Source organism: Bombina bombina, chromosome 3 (assembly GCF_027579735.1).
Source record: "Bombina bombina isolate aBomBom1 chromosome 3, aBomBom1.pri, whole genome shotgun sequence".
Taxonomy (NCBI): domain Eukaryota; kingdom Metazoa; phylum Chordata; class Amphibia; order Anura; family Bombinatoridae; genus Bombina; species Bombina bombina.
Window position 1 is genome coordinate 200,609,484 of NC_069501.1, and position 12,411 is coordinate 200,621,894.

The following is a 12,411-nucleotide window of genomic DNA, read 5'->3' on the forward strand; positions in this document are numbered from 1 at the left end:
TTCCTGATTAGCAGCAAATGTTTCAGAGCATTGCCATGGTAATCCACGGCAACGCTCTGATTTAAAAGTTAACTGTTAGGGTGGCGGGCGCAACAGGCAGATGAAGGAGATTTCTGACGGGGGGGCACACAGGGGGGCAAAGAATAATCTTGGGGGGGGGGCAATTGCCCCCCATGCCCCCCTGTAGCAACGCCTATGATGGAATATGTTGTACTGGGGATGGGCAAGGATAGGGTTAAATATGGTGAGGGTTGTGACGGTGTGGTTTGGGTACTTGCAGAAGGAGAAGTCAAAGTTAAGTTTATTTGTGGTAGAGGATATTAGAATTAGGGTTAAACTGTACGTGGGTGGTTAGGACAGATGTTAGGTTTTTGTGATGGTTGTTTTAAGATATTGGGGTTTGGGTTAAAGCGACACTAAAGTTAAAATAAAACTTATATGATTCAGATAAATAAAACGTTTCCATTTTACTTCCATTATCAATTTCTTCTCAGCCTTTTTATATGCACACTTTCTGAGGTACTAGCTCTTATTGTGAGTTTGCAGTGTATACTTATATAACTATGTAATTGACTGATGTATGTCACATGATACAGTGGGCATGGAAATTAAGCAATCTTTGACATTTCTCAGAAAATAAGTGTACCGACAATTTGAAATTCAGTGTAAGCGTGTCATGATAGGTGCTTGTCTAAAAAGATTGATATCTGTTCCTGCTACATTACGGCGTACTGTACCTTTAAGGAGGCCTAGATGATCAAACAGACCCTAATTTAGTAGTCTTTATACGATCTGTGTTTTCAGCATGAGGTTGCTTGTGCATTGAGTTATTACCTCTTACTCTGGCAATTACTTACCCTGGATTCCTCTGCTATTATGAGATCTGCATTATGTAACTTATGCAAGTTTGTCTTTGTCTGGATAGCGAGACTAAACTTTTACAAAGGTATGTTTTCCTTTCATGTTTGAATTTATAAACTTACAGTTACTTTCTAGTAATTAATTGTTGTTTTGCTTTGTGGGAGCTGATTAAAATACTATAGAGAGTTCAGCTACTATGTTTAGTCTCATTGCTCTCTTACCCATGGCCTTAGTTTGAACACTGTGATACTTCCAGTGTTCCAATAAGGGTTTATGGTGACTTGGGCCTCTCAGCCATTGATCCCAGCATTTTTTAATTTTCAAACAACAGCACTCTACCTGACGCTAAGAAGACGTGCTCAGGCAGGAAAACGGTTTGCTGTTTGTTACAAAGTGGTATTACATTGTCTATTTATTGTGCATTTGTGTATTACTCAATTATACTGTATTTAATGGTCTTTATATCACAGTAGGTTGGTAACATATTGCAGAGGATCATTTATTTTGGATCCTCTGAAATGAGTTTTATGTACCTAAAGCAGTTGTGTGAAAGGTTAGATCTAGCATGTAGGAGTGTTTGGGCTCTAAAATCCACAAAATGCAGTCATGACCCTTCTCATTGACTCACCAGATATGCTCTGCTAGCTCCCTATAATATATTGCTTCTCTGGAGTTGTCTTTTCAACAAAGGATGCAAAAGAGAACAAATCAAGTTTGATAATAGAAGTAAATTGGAAAGTCTCCTAAAATTGTATATTCAGAATCATTAAAGTGTCATTTTGACATTTATGTCCCTTTAAAAATGCAGTAATGAAATACAATTAAATGCATCAGCCATCATTTGAAAGCCTGGGAACCTATTTCCAACACATAGGGCTCCATTTATGAAGCAGCAGATGCTGCTTTAGAGTCCCATCATTTCAGGTGGCGGATTGGAATCATCCCAATCCAATATGATCAGGATGATTGACAGCCCCTGCTAGTGGCCTATTGGCTGCCAGCGAGCAGGGGGCAGCATTGCACTAGAATTTCACTAGAAATGTTTGTGCAATGATACATTCCGACAGCGTGTGTCATGTCCTCTCGACATTTAGTAAATTTACCCCATAATCTTCAGTGATCATACCCCTGTTTCCACAGAACCTCAAAGAAAATTGTGGAGACGTAAATTATTATGTTAGATACAGTTACTCTTTGATGCCAAAAACCATTAACACAATTGTTACGTAAAATCCTTTAATCGTTATTTTTAAGAGCTTTGATAAAGTGCAGTGAGGAATTTGGGATTACAAAATTAAATGGGCAGAATAAATGGAAATGCAAAGAAAACATATCCTAGTGTAATGTTGTAAACAGATACAAAACTAGTCCCATAAAATGTAAAAAATACACTCAGTATACACTCACCTAAGAAAAGCTGTAAGGAAAAACAAGTTTACATAATCAAACACCAAAAGCGTTAGGTCAAGTGCCCTTCAAGACCCAATATTTGAGCAGTGGCACAGTGCGTGCATCTGTTCTCTCTATAGAAACTGGCGTTAGCGCTTCAGATTGGCTGTAATTATTATTATTACCGGTTATTTGTAGAGCGCCACCAGATTCTACAGCGCTAATGCTATTGTTCTATATTGAAAACCAGTTTACAGACAACTGGGGAGGAGAATGTGAAAGGTAAAAAAGTAAATTTCAATATTATTTGATTATGTAAAGTTTTTAATTGACTTTTTGTTTTCCCTTCTAGCTTTTAATAAGTAAATAGGTTAAAGGGACAGTCTACACCAGAATTTTTATTGTTTTAAAAGATAGATAATCCCTTTATTACCCATTCCCCAGTTTTGCATAACCAACACAGTTATAATAATATACTTTTAACCTCTGTGATTATCTTGTATCTAAGCCTCTGCAAACTGCCCCTTTTTTAAGTTCTTTTGACAGACTTGCAGTCTAGCCAATCAGTGCCTGCTCCCAGATAACTTTACGTGCACAAGCACAGTGTTATCTATATGAAATACGTGAACTAACACCCTCTAGTGGTGAAAAACTGTTAAAATGCAATCTGAAAAGAGGTGGGCTTCAAGGTCTAAGAAATTAGCATATGAACCTCCTAGGTTAAGCTTTCAACTAAGAATACCAAGAGAACAAAGCAAAATTGGTGATAAAAGTAAATTGGAAAATTGTTTAAAATTACATGCTCCATCTGAATCATGAAAGTTTATTTTGGCCTAGACTGTCCTTTTAAGTGTGTCTCTTTAATGTTGCAGCTACACATAAAACTTTGAAATAAAAAGTCTCATTCACATTAAAAAACCTAAAGTAAAGAGAGGTTGTCAATGTTATACAACTGAATAGAGAAGCAGAGAAATGTGTGCCAGAACCTTTATTTTGAGATTTGTAAAATGAGGCTATACTGTACGTATAAAGACTGCATATAATATTCATGCAGGCCAAAAAGTCTTTGTCCGTAACCAGTTTGTCTATCCGCCATTTTTTAATCTGCTCTAAGCTGTTAATTATTAACATTCTGTTCCGAGAACAATTCATTATCTGTAGTAGTAAAAAAAAAAAAAAACAGTGTTCAGAACTCATCTCTGGATCCAAAAATCTAGTGTGGTCTAATATAATTCATGAAGTGCACTGTTCCTTTAGAGCCATTGTAGGCTTTATAGTTTGCAGATTGTTCTTGCCATACAAACTGACTACAAATGATGTACAATGCCAAAGGTAAAGCATATGAAATATACTGTACTTTCAGTTTCAGCGTTCCATGATAGACGGTTAAAACTATTATCGGCTAGATTACAAGTTTTGTCGGTAAAAACTTGCGTTGCTAACGAGCCTTTTTTTCCAGCGCTCACTTTAAACAACGCTGGTATTACAAGTTTTCTGAATGGCTGTGTTAGCCTCAGAAAAGTGAGCGTTGATCAAATTTATCGCCACTTCTCCCTGTAATACCAGCGTTGCTTACGGTAGCGGTAAGCTGGCTAAAACATTCTCGTGCATGATTTCCCCATAGGAAATAATGGGGCTGAGCTGGCTGAAAAAAAAAACTAACACCTGCAAAAAAGCAGCGTTCAGCTCCTAATGCAGCCCCATTGTTTCCTATGGGAAAATACTTTCTAAGTCTACACCTAACACCCTAACATGAACCCCGAGTCTAAACACCCCTAACTTTACACTTATTAACCCCTAATCTGCCGACCCCGACATCCTCGCCACTTGCATTATATTATTAACCCCTAATCTGCCGCTCCGGACACCGCCGCCACCTACTTTATACCTATGAACCCCTAATCTGCTGCCCCTAACATCGTCGACAACTACATTATATTTATTAACCCCTAATCTGCCGCCCCCAACGTCGCCACCACCTAACTACAATTATTAACCCCTAATCTGCCGACCGGACATCGCCACCACTATAATAAATGTATTAACCCCTAAACCGCCGCACTCCCGCCTCGCAAACACAATAAAATTTGTTATTAACACCTAATCTGCCGTCCCTAACATTGCCGCCACCCACCTACAATTATTAACCCCTAATCTGGCGCCCCCAACGTCGCTGCTACTATATTAAATGTATTAACCCCTAAACCTAAGTCTAACCCTAACCCTAACACCCCCCCTAACTTTAATCTATTTTTAATAAATCTAAATAAAATTACTATAATTAAATGAATTATTCCTATTTAAATCTAAATACTTACCTATAAAATAAACCCTAATATAGCTACAATATAACTAATAGTTACATTATAGCTATTTTAGGATTTATTTTTATTTTACAGGCAACTTTGTATTTATTTTAACTAGGCATAATTATTAAATAGTTATTAACTATTTAATAGCTAACTAGCTAAAATAAATACAAAATTACCTGTAAAATAAACCCTAACCTAAGTTACAATTACACCTAACACTACTCTATAATTAAATTAATTACCTAAGCTACCTACAATTAAATACAATTAAATTAAATAAACTAAATTATGAAAAACCCCCCACTAAATTACAGAAAATAAAAGAGAAATTACAATATTTTAAACTAATTACACCTAATCTAATCCCCCTAATAAAATAAAAAAGCCCCCAAAATAATAAAATTCCCTACCCTACACTAAATTACAAATAGCCCTTAAAAGGGCCTTTTGCGGGGCATTGCCCCAAAGTAATCAGCTCTTTTACCAGCCCTTAAAAGGGCCTTTTGCGGGGCATTGCCCCAAAGTAATCAGCTCTTTTACCTGTAAAAAAGAAATAGAATACCCTCCCCCAACATTACAACCCACCACCCACACACCCCTACTCTAAAACCCACCCAATCCCCCCTTAAAAAAACCTAACACTACCCCATTGAAGATCACTCTACCTTGAGCTGTTTTCACCCAGCTGGGCACCAGTGGTCATCTGATGGGGCAGAAGAGGACATTTGGACCAGCAGAAGTCTTCATCCTATCCGGGCAGAAGAGGACATCCGGACCGGCAGACATCTTCATCCAAGTGGCATCTTTAATCTTCATCCATCCGATGAGGAACAGCTCCATCTTGAAGCCTTTGGCGCAGAACATCCTTCTCGGCCGACGGACTAACGACAAATGAATATTGCTTTAAATGACATCATCCAAGATGGCGTCCCTCGAATTCCAATTGGCTGATAGGATTCTATCAGCCAATCGGAATTAAGGTAGGAAAAATCTGATTGGTTGATTTAATCAGCCAATCAGATTGAAGTTCAATCCGATTGGCTGATTGGATCAGCCAATAGAATGTGAGGTCAATTCTATTGGCTGATCCAATCAGCCAATCTAATTGAACTTCATTCCGATTGGCTGATTAAATCAACCAATCGGATTTCTCCTACCTTAATTCTGATTGGCTGATAGAATCCTATCAGCCAATCGGAATTCGAGGGACGCCATCTTGGATGACGTCATTTATAGGACCAGCCATTCGTCAGTTAGTCATTGGCCGAGAAGGATGTTCCGCGCCGGATGTCTTCAAGATGGAGCTGTTTCTCGTCGGATGGATGAAGATAGAAGATGCCGCTTGGATGAAGATGTCTGCCGGTCCGGATGTCCTCTTCTGTCCGGATAGGATGAAGACTTCTGCTGGTCCGGATGTCCTCTTCTGCCCCATCGGATGACTACTGGTGCCTGGCTGGGTGAAAACGGCTCAAGGTAGGGTGATCTTCAATGGGTTAGTGTTAGGTTTTTTAAAGGGGGGATCGGGTGAGTTTTAGAGTAGGGGTGTGTGGGTGGTGGGTTGTAATGTTGGGGGGGTATTGTATTTCTTTTTTTTACAGGTAAAAGAGCTGATTACCGCAAAAGGCCCTTTTAAGGGCTGGTAAAAGAGCTGATGACTTTGGGGGTAATGCCCCGCAAAAGGCCCTTTTAAGGGCTATTTGTAATTTAGTGTAGGGTAGGGAATTTTATTATTTTGGGGGGCTTTTTTATTTTATTAGGGGGATTAGATTAGGTGTAGTTAGTTTAAAATATTGTGATTTCTTTTTTATTTTCTGTAATTTAGTGTTTGTTTCTTTTCGTAATTTAGTTTAATTAATTTAATTGTATTTAATTGTAGGTAGTTTAGGTAATTAATTTAATTATAGAGTAGTGTTAGGTGTAATTGTAACTTAGGTTAGGGTTTATTTTACAGGTAATTTTGTATTTATTTTAGCTAGTTAGCTATTAAATAGTTAATAACTATTTAATAACTATTGTGCCTAGTTAAAATAAATACAAAGTTGCCTGTAAAATAAAAATAAATCCTAAAATAGCTATAATGTAACTATTAGTTATATTGTAGCAATATTATGGTTTATTTTATAGGTAAGTATTTAGTTTTAAATAGGAATAATTTATTTAATTATAGTAATTTTATTTAGATTTATTAAAAATATATTTAAGTTAGGGGGTGTTAGGGTTAGGGTTAGACTTAGGTTTAGGGGTTAATAAATTTAATATAGTAGCGGTGACGTTGGGGACGGCAGATTAGGGGTTAATAATTGTAGGTAGGTGGCGGCGATGTTAGGGACGGAAGATTAGGGGTTAATAACAAATTTTATAGTGTTTGCGAGACGGGAGTGCGGCGGTTTAGGGGTTAATACATTTATTATAGTGGCGGCGATGTCCGGTCGGCAGATTAGGGGTTAATAATTGTAGTTAGGTGTCGGCGACGTTGAGGGCGGCAGATTAGTGGTTAATAAATATAATGTAGGTGTCGGCGATGTTAGGGGCAGCAGATTAGGGGTTCATAGGTATAATGTAGGTGGCGGCTATGTCCGGTCGGCAGATTAAGGGTTAAAAAATTTTATTATAGTGTTTGCGATGTGGTGGGGGCTCGGTTTAGGGGATAATAAGTAGTTTATGGGTGTTAGTGTACTATGTAGCACTGTAGTTAAGAGCTTTATGTTCCGGCGTTAGCCCATAAAACTCTTAACTACTGACTTTTATATGAGGTAGGAGTCTTGGAGGTAGAGGCTATACCGCTCACTTCTTTCAAGACTTGTAATACCAGCGTTAGGAAAATCCCATTAAAAGATAGGATACGCAGTTGACGTAAGGGAATTTGCGGTATGGAAAAGTCGCGGAAGAAAAGTGAGCGGTACACCTGTAGCTGCCAAACTTGTAATACCAGTGGGCGTTTAAAAGCAGCGTTAGGACCCCTTAACGCTGCTTTTTATGGCTAACGCAAAACTCGTAATCTAGCCGATTGTTAATAGAAAAGAAACCAGGGAAAAAGGCTTTATATAAAAATATCATTTTCGGTATTAGTAAATTTACAAATTTTGTAAAAAAAAAAAAAGATTAATGTATATAACATTTTGAACAACACCAGCCTAGGTTTTACTTGTTTATGCAGAGCTGGAAGTCTATGCATTTAAAATGTTATTACTTTACACATTTGTGCTCTATAATAGTTCTTTCTGGAAGTAACTGATAGAATTTTTATTAGTATTTTATAGAGTTCTATCTGAAAAAACTGTTTTGACTATAACTATCACTAAATAAAAAAAAGTTAAAGCCAAATATGGGCTAAATTACGAGTGGCATGCTAACTGTTGCACGCGATCAAAAAGGGATTTATCGTAGTTGTTTGGATGCGTTGTAATTAGCGCACGTATTACAAGTTGAAAGCAAACTGTTAGCTCAGGCACAATTGAATTTAACGCATGTCAGGATAACGTGACTTCAGAGCTCTGGTTAAATGTTACACTCAAAAAAAAAAAAAGTTGAACAAAACACATAAAAAAAATACAGTTACATTTAACTACCTGGGACTCTGGGGACAGTGCAGCTTCCTGAGAGTACTATTGAGCACCCAGGGCTATGCATGTTGCAGGGTCATTGGATGTGTACCCTGTCCAGTCTGAGAGTGCAGTCCCCTTCGGTGTTTTGTATATGTCTAGGGTGATTACATAAGTCTGTGCACCCTTCACTTGTTCCCAGTTTGTTTGATTGAGAGCTTGCTTTGATTGGCTGTTTAGGAATGCAGGTTTTGGGAGAGACCTTGACATGGTACCTGAGTTTGTCCCATTTGGCCAGATGCGATAACTAACTCATCCATTTTTGCTTTTAATCATAGCTGAGTGCTTCTAAGTGAGTGCTGAACTTCCCCTGTGTGCTACTGTATTAATTTGTTTTGTAATTTTCCCTATAAGCCTTGAACCCAGACCTGTCTGGGGTTAACTGCCTGGGACTCTGGGGACAGTGCAGCTTCCTGAGAGTGCTATTGAGCACCCAGGGCTGTGCATGTTGCAGGGTCATGTGATGTGTACCCTGTCCAGTCTGAGAGTGCACTCCCCCTCTGTGTTTTGTATATGTCTAGTGTGATTACATAAGTTTGTGCACCCCTCACTTGTTAAAAGTTTGTTTGATTGAGAGCTTGCATTGCTTGGCTGTTTAGGGACACAGGTTTTGGTAGAGACCTTGACTTGGTAGCTGGGCTTGTCCCATTTGGCCAGATGCTGTAACTAACTCTTACATTTTTACTTTTAATCGTAGCTGAGTGTTTTTAAGTGGGTGCTGGACTTCATCTGTGTGCTGTATTAATTTGTTTTGTAATTTTCCCTAATTGCACCCAGATCTGTCTGGGGTTAACTGCCTGGGACTCTGGGGACAGTGCAGCTCCAATGGCCTCCACAGTCACCAGTCCACAGTCACCAGATCTCAATCCAATAGAGCACCTTTGGGATGTGGTGGAAAGGGAGATTCGCATCATGGTTGTGGCCAACAACTGCGTGATGGTATCATGAAAATATGGAACAAAATCTCTGAGGAATGTATTCAAAACCTTGATGAATCAAAGGGGGTTTAACCTGGTACTAGCAAGGAGTACATAATAAAGTGGCCGGTGAGTGTGTATATATATATATATATATATATATATATATAAGTTTATATGTGTGTCCATATGTATTTATGTATTTAGATGTGTATATATATACAGGGAGTGCAGAATTATTAGGCAAATGAGTATTTTGACCACATCATCCTCTTTATGCATGTTGTCTTACTCCAAGCTGTATAGGCTCGAAAGCCTACTACCAATTAAGCATATTAGGTGATGTGCATCTCTGTAATGAGAAGGGGTGTGGTCTAATGACATCAACACCCTATATCAGGTGTGCATAATTATTAGGCAACTTCCTTTCCTTTGGCAAAATGGGTCAAAAGAAGGACTTGACAGGCTCAGAAAAGTCAAAAATAGTGAGATATCTTGCAGAGGGATGCAACACTCTTAAAATTGCAAAGCTTCTGAAGCGTGATCATCGAAAAATCAAGCATTTCATTCAAAATAGTCAACAGGGTCGCAAGAAGCGTGTGGAAAAACCAAGGCGCAAAATAACTGCCCATGAACTGAGAAAAGTCAAGCGTGCAGCTGCCAAGATGCCACTTTCCACCAGTTTGGCCATATTTCAGAGCTGCAACATCACTGGAGTGCCCAAAAGCACAAGGTGTGCAATACTCAGAGACATAGCCAAGGTAAGAAAGGCTGAAAGACGACCACCACTGAACAAGACACACAAGCTGAAACGTCAAGACTTGGCCAAGAAATATCTCAAGACTGATTTTTCTAAGGTTTTATGGACTGATGAAATGAGAGTGAGTCTTGATGGGCCAGATGGATGGGCCCGTGGCTGGATTGGTAAAGGGCAGAGAGCTCCAGTAAGACTCAGACGCCAGCAAGGTGGAGGAGGAGTACTAGTTTGGGCTGGTATCATCAAAGATGAGCTTGTGGGGCCTTTTCGGGTTGAGGATGGAGTCAAGCTCAACTCCCAGTCCTACTGCCAGTTTCTGGAAGACACCTTCTTCAAGCAGTGGTACAGGAAGAAGTCTGCATCCTTCAAGAAAAACATGATTTTCAAGCAGGACAATGCTCCATCACACGCGTCCAAGTACTCCACAGCGTGGCTGGCAAGAAAGGGTATAAAAGAAGAAAATCTAATGACATGGCCTCCTTGTTCACCTGATCTGAACCCCATTGAGAACCTGTGGTCCATCATCAAATGTGAGATTTACAAGGAGGGAAAACAGTACACCTCTCTGAACAGTGTCTGGGAGGCTGTGGTTGCTGCTGCACGCAATGTTGATGGTGAACAGATCAAAACACTGACAGAATCCATGGATGGCAGGCTTTTGAGTGTCCTTGCAAAGAAAGGTGGCTATATTGGTCACTGATTTGTTTTTGTTTTGTTTTTGAATGTCAGAAATGTATATTTGTGAATGTTGAGATGTTATATTGGTTTCACTGGTAAAAATAAATAATTTAAATGGGTATATATTTGTTTTTTGTTAAGTTGCCTAATAATTATGCACAGTAATAGTCACCTGCACACACAGATATCCCCCTAAAATAGCTATAACTAAAAACAAACTAAAAACTACTTCCAAAACTATTCAGCTTTGATATTAATGAGTTTTTTGGGTTCATTGAGAACATGGTTGTTGTTCAATTATAAAATTAATCCTCAAAAATACAACTTGCCTAATAATTCTGCACTCCCTGTATTTATAGACATATATACACATATAAACACATATATGTGTTTTTATTTATTTATATATATATATATATATATATATATATATATATATATATATATATATATATATATATATATATATATATGTGCATTGGATCCCTGTGTAGTGGATTAGATGATTTATTTATGATTGCTTGTTGAACAAACTGTTTTCTTGCCAGATTTCTATCCACCAATACTTCTATAGGGCATGATAATACTGCAGTATTCAGCTTATATCTTTTTAAATTAAAATTGTATTTTAGTCAGCTTTTTCTAAACTACAAGTTGTTCATCTCATTTTTGTTGCAGACAGCTAATTTGTAAATCTGACACAAGGATATCTTTGAAGTGTCGAAAAACTTGAAAATGTTTAGTAGAATGGGATTCAAGCTAAGGATGCTAAGTTGTGTTGGAATTATATAAAATATTACCCTGCTCCAGTAGTCTTAGGAAAGTGTGACAAATCATCTGTAGAGCTTTCATGACATTATAATTATTCTTTAGGCCCAATAATCTAAAGCTCTCTGCTCAGGGAAGATGAACTGAAAGGATCCGTTCATGCTACAAACTCCTCACTGGGATGATATAAAGGTAGATTTTTCCCTGGGAGCTGTGTATCTTGCTAAGGGAATCTACATTTCTGTATGTGATGGTGAGATACATACATGCAGTATAGTGCTTAAGAAAATAAGCATTTTAAAAGTGCATTTCGTTTTGAGTTATTTTACCCATATAAACTTGTTTAAACAGTAAACTTACAAATAGGTATTACAATCCTGTTTCACATTATGCCTTATAAACCTTTATTAAATTAAGTGGAAAAAAATGTAAATTTGAAATATTAAATGGTAAAACTTGTATGCAAGGTACACAGTACTTTACCTAAACAGTTTAAATAGCAAACAAGAAATTTACATTCAAAGGGTTCCTGATATTTAAATTGGGAAATGAGACTTGCAGCATTGATGAGTAGGCTGAATGGGGCATTTATGGGCTTGTATAATATTTGTATTGGAATGATCCAAGCATGTTACGCCTGTACGTCATGTAATTTTAACTTGCCAAAGAAAGGCTAGCGAGTTTCTTTCAAAATACACACTGTGGTTATAAGTTTGAAGCAAAAAGACATGTTTGTAAAACTAGAAACAAATACAATCTACAGTACTGAAATCAACATACTATAATTTGATTTGTATGTGTTTAACAAAAAATATTGCTATTAGTACTTGGTACTCCCTGTCACATTGACTCTTCCAAATTATCAAGCTCCAAAACAGCAGGCCGGAAACAGCAGTTATGAAGGAGAGGTCTTAATACCGCTGCTCCATAACTGGTCCGCTGCCTCTGAAACTGCAGTCTGCAATTCGCCCAATCCTATACAATCAGGCTTATTGACACCCCCTGCTAGCGGCTGATTGGCCGCGAATCTGCAGGGGGCGGCATTGCACAAGCAGTTCTGGTGAACTACTTGTGCAATGTTAAATGGTGACAGCGTTTACTGTCAGCATTCAGCGATGTCTGTTGGA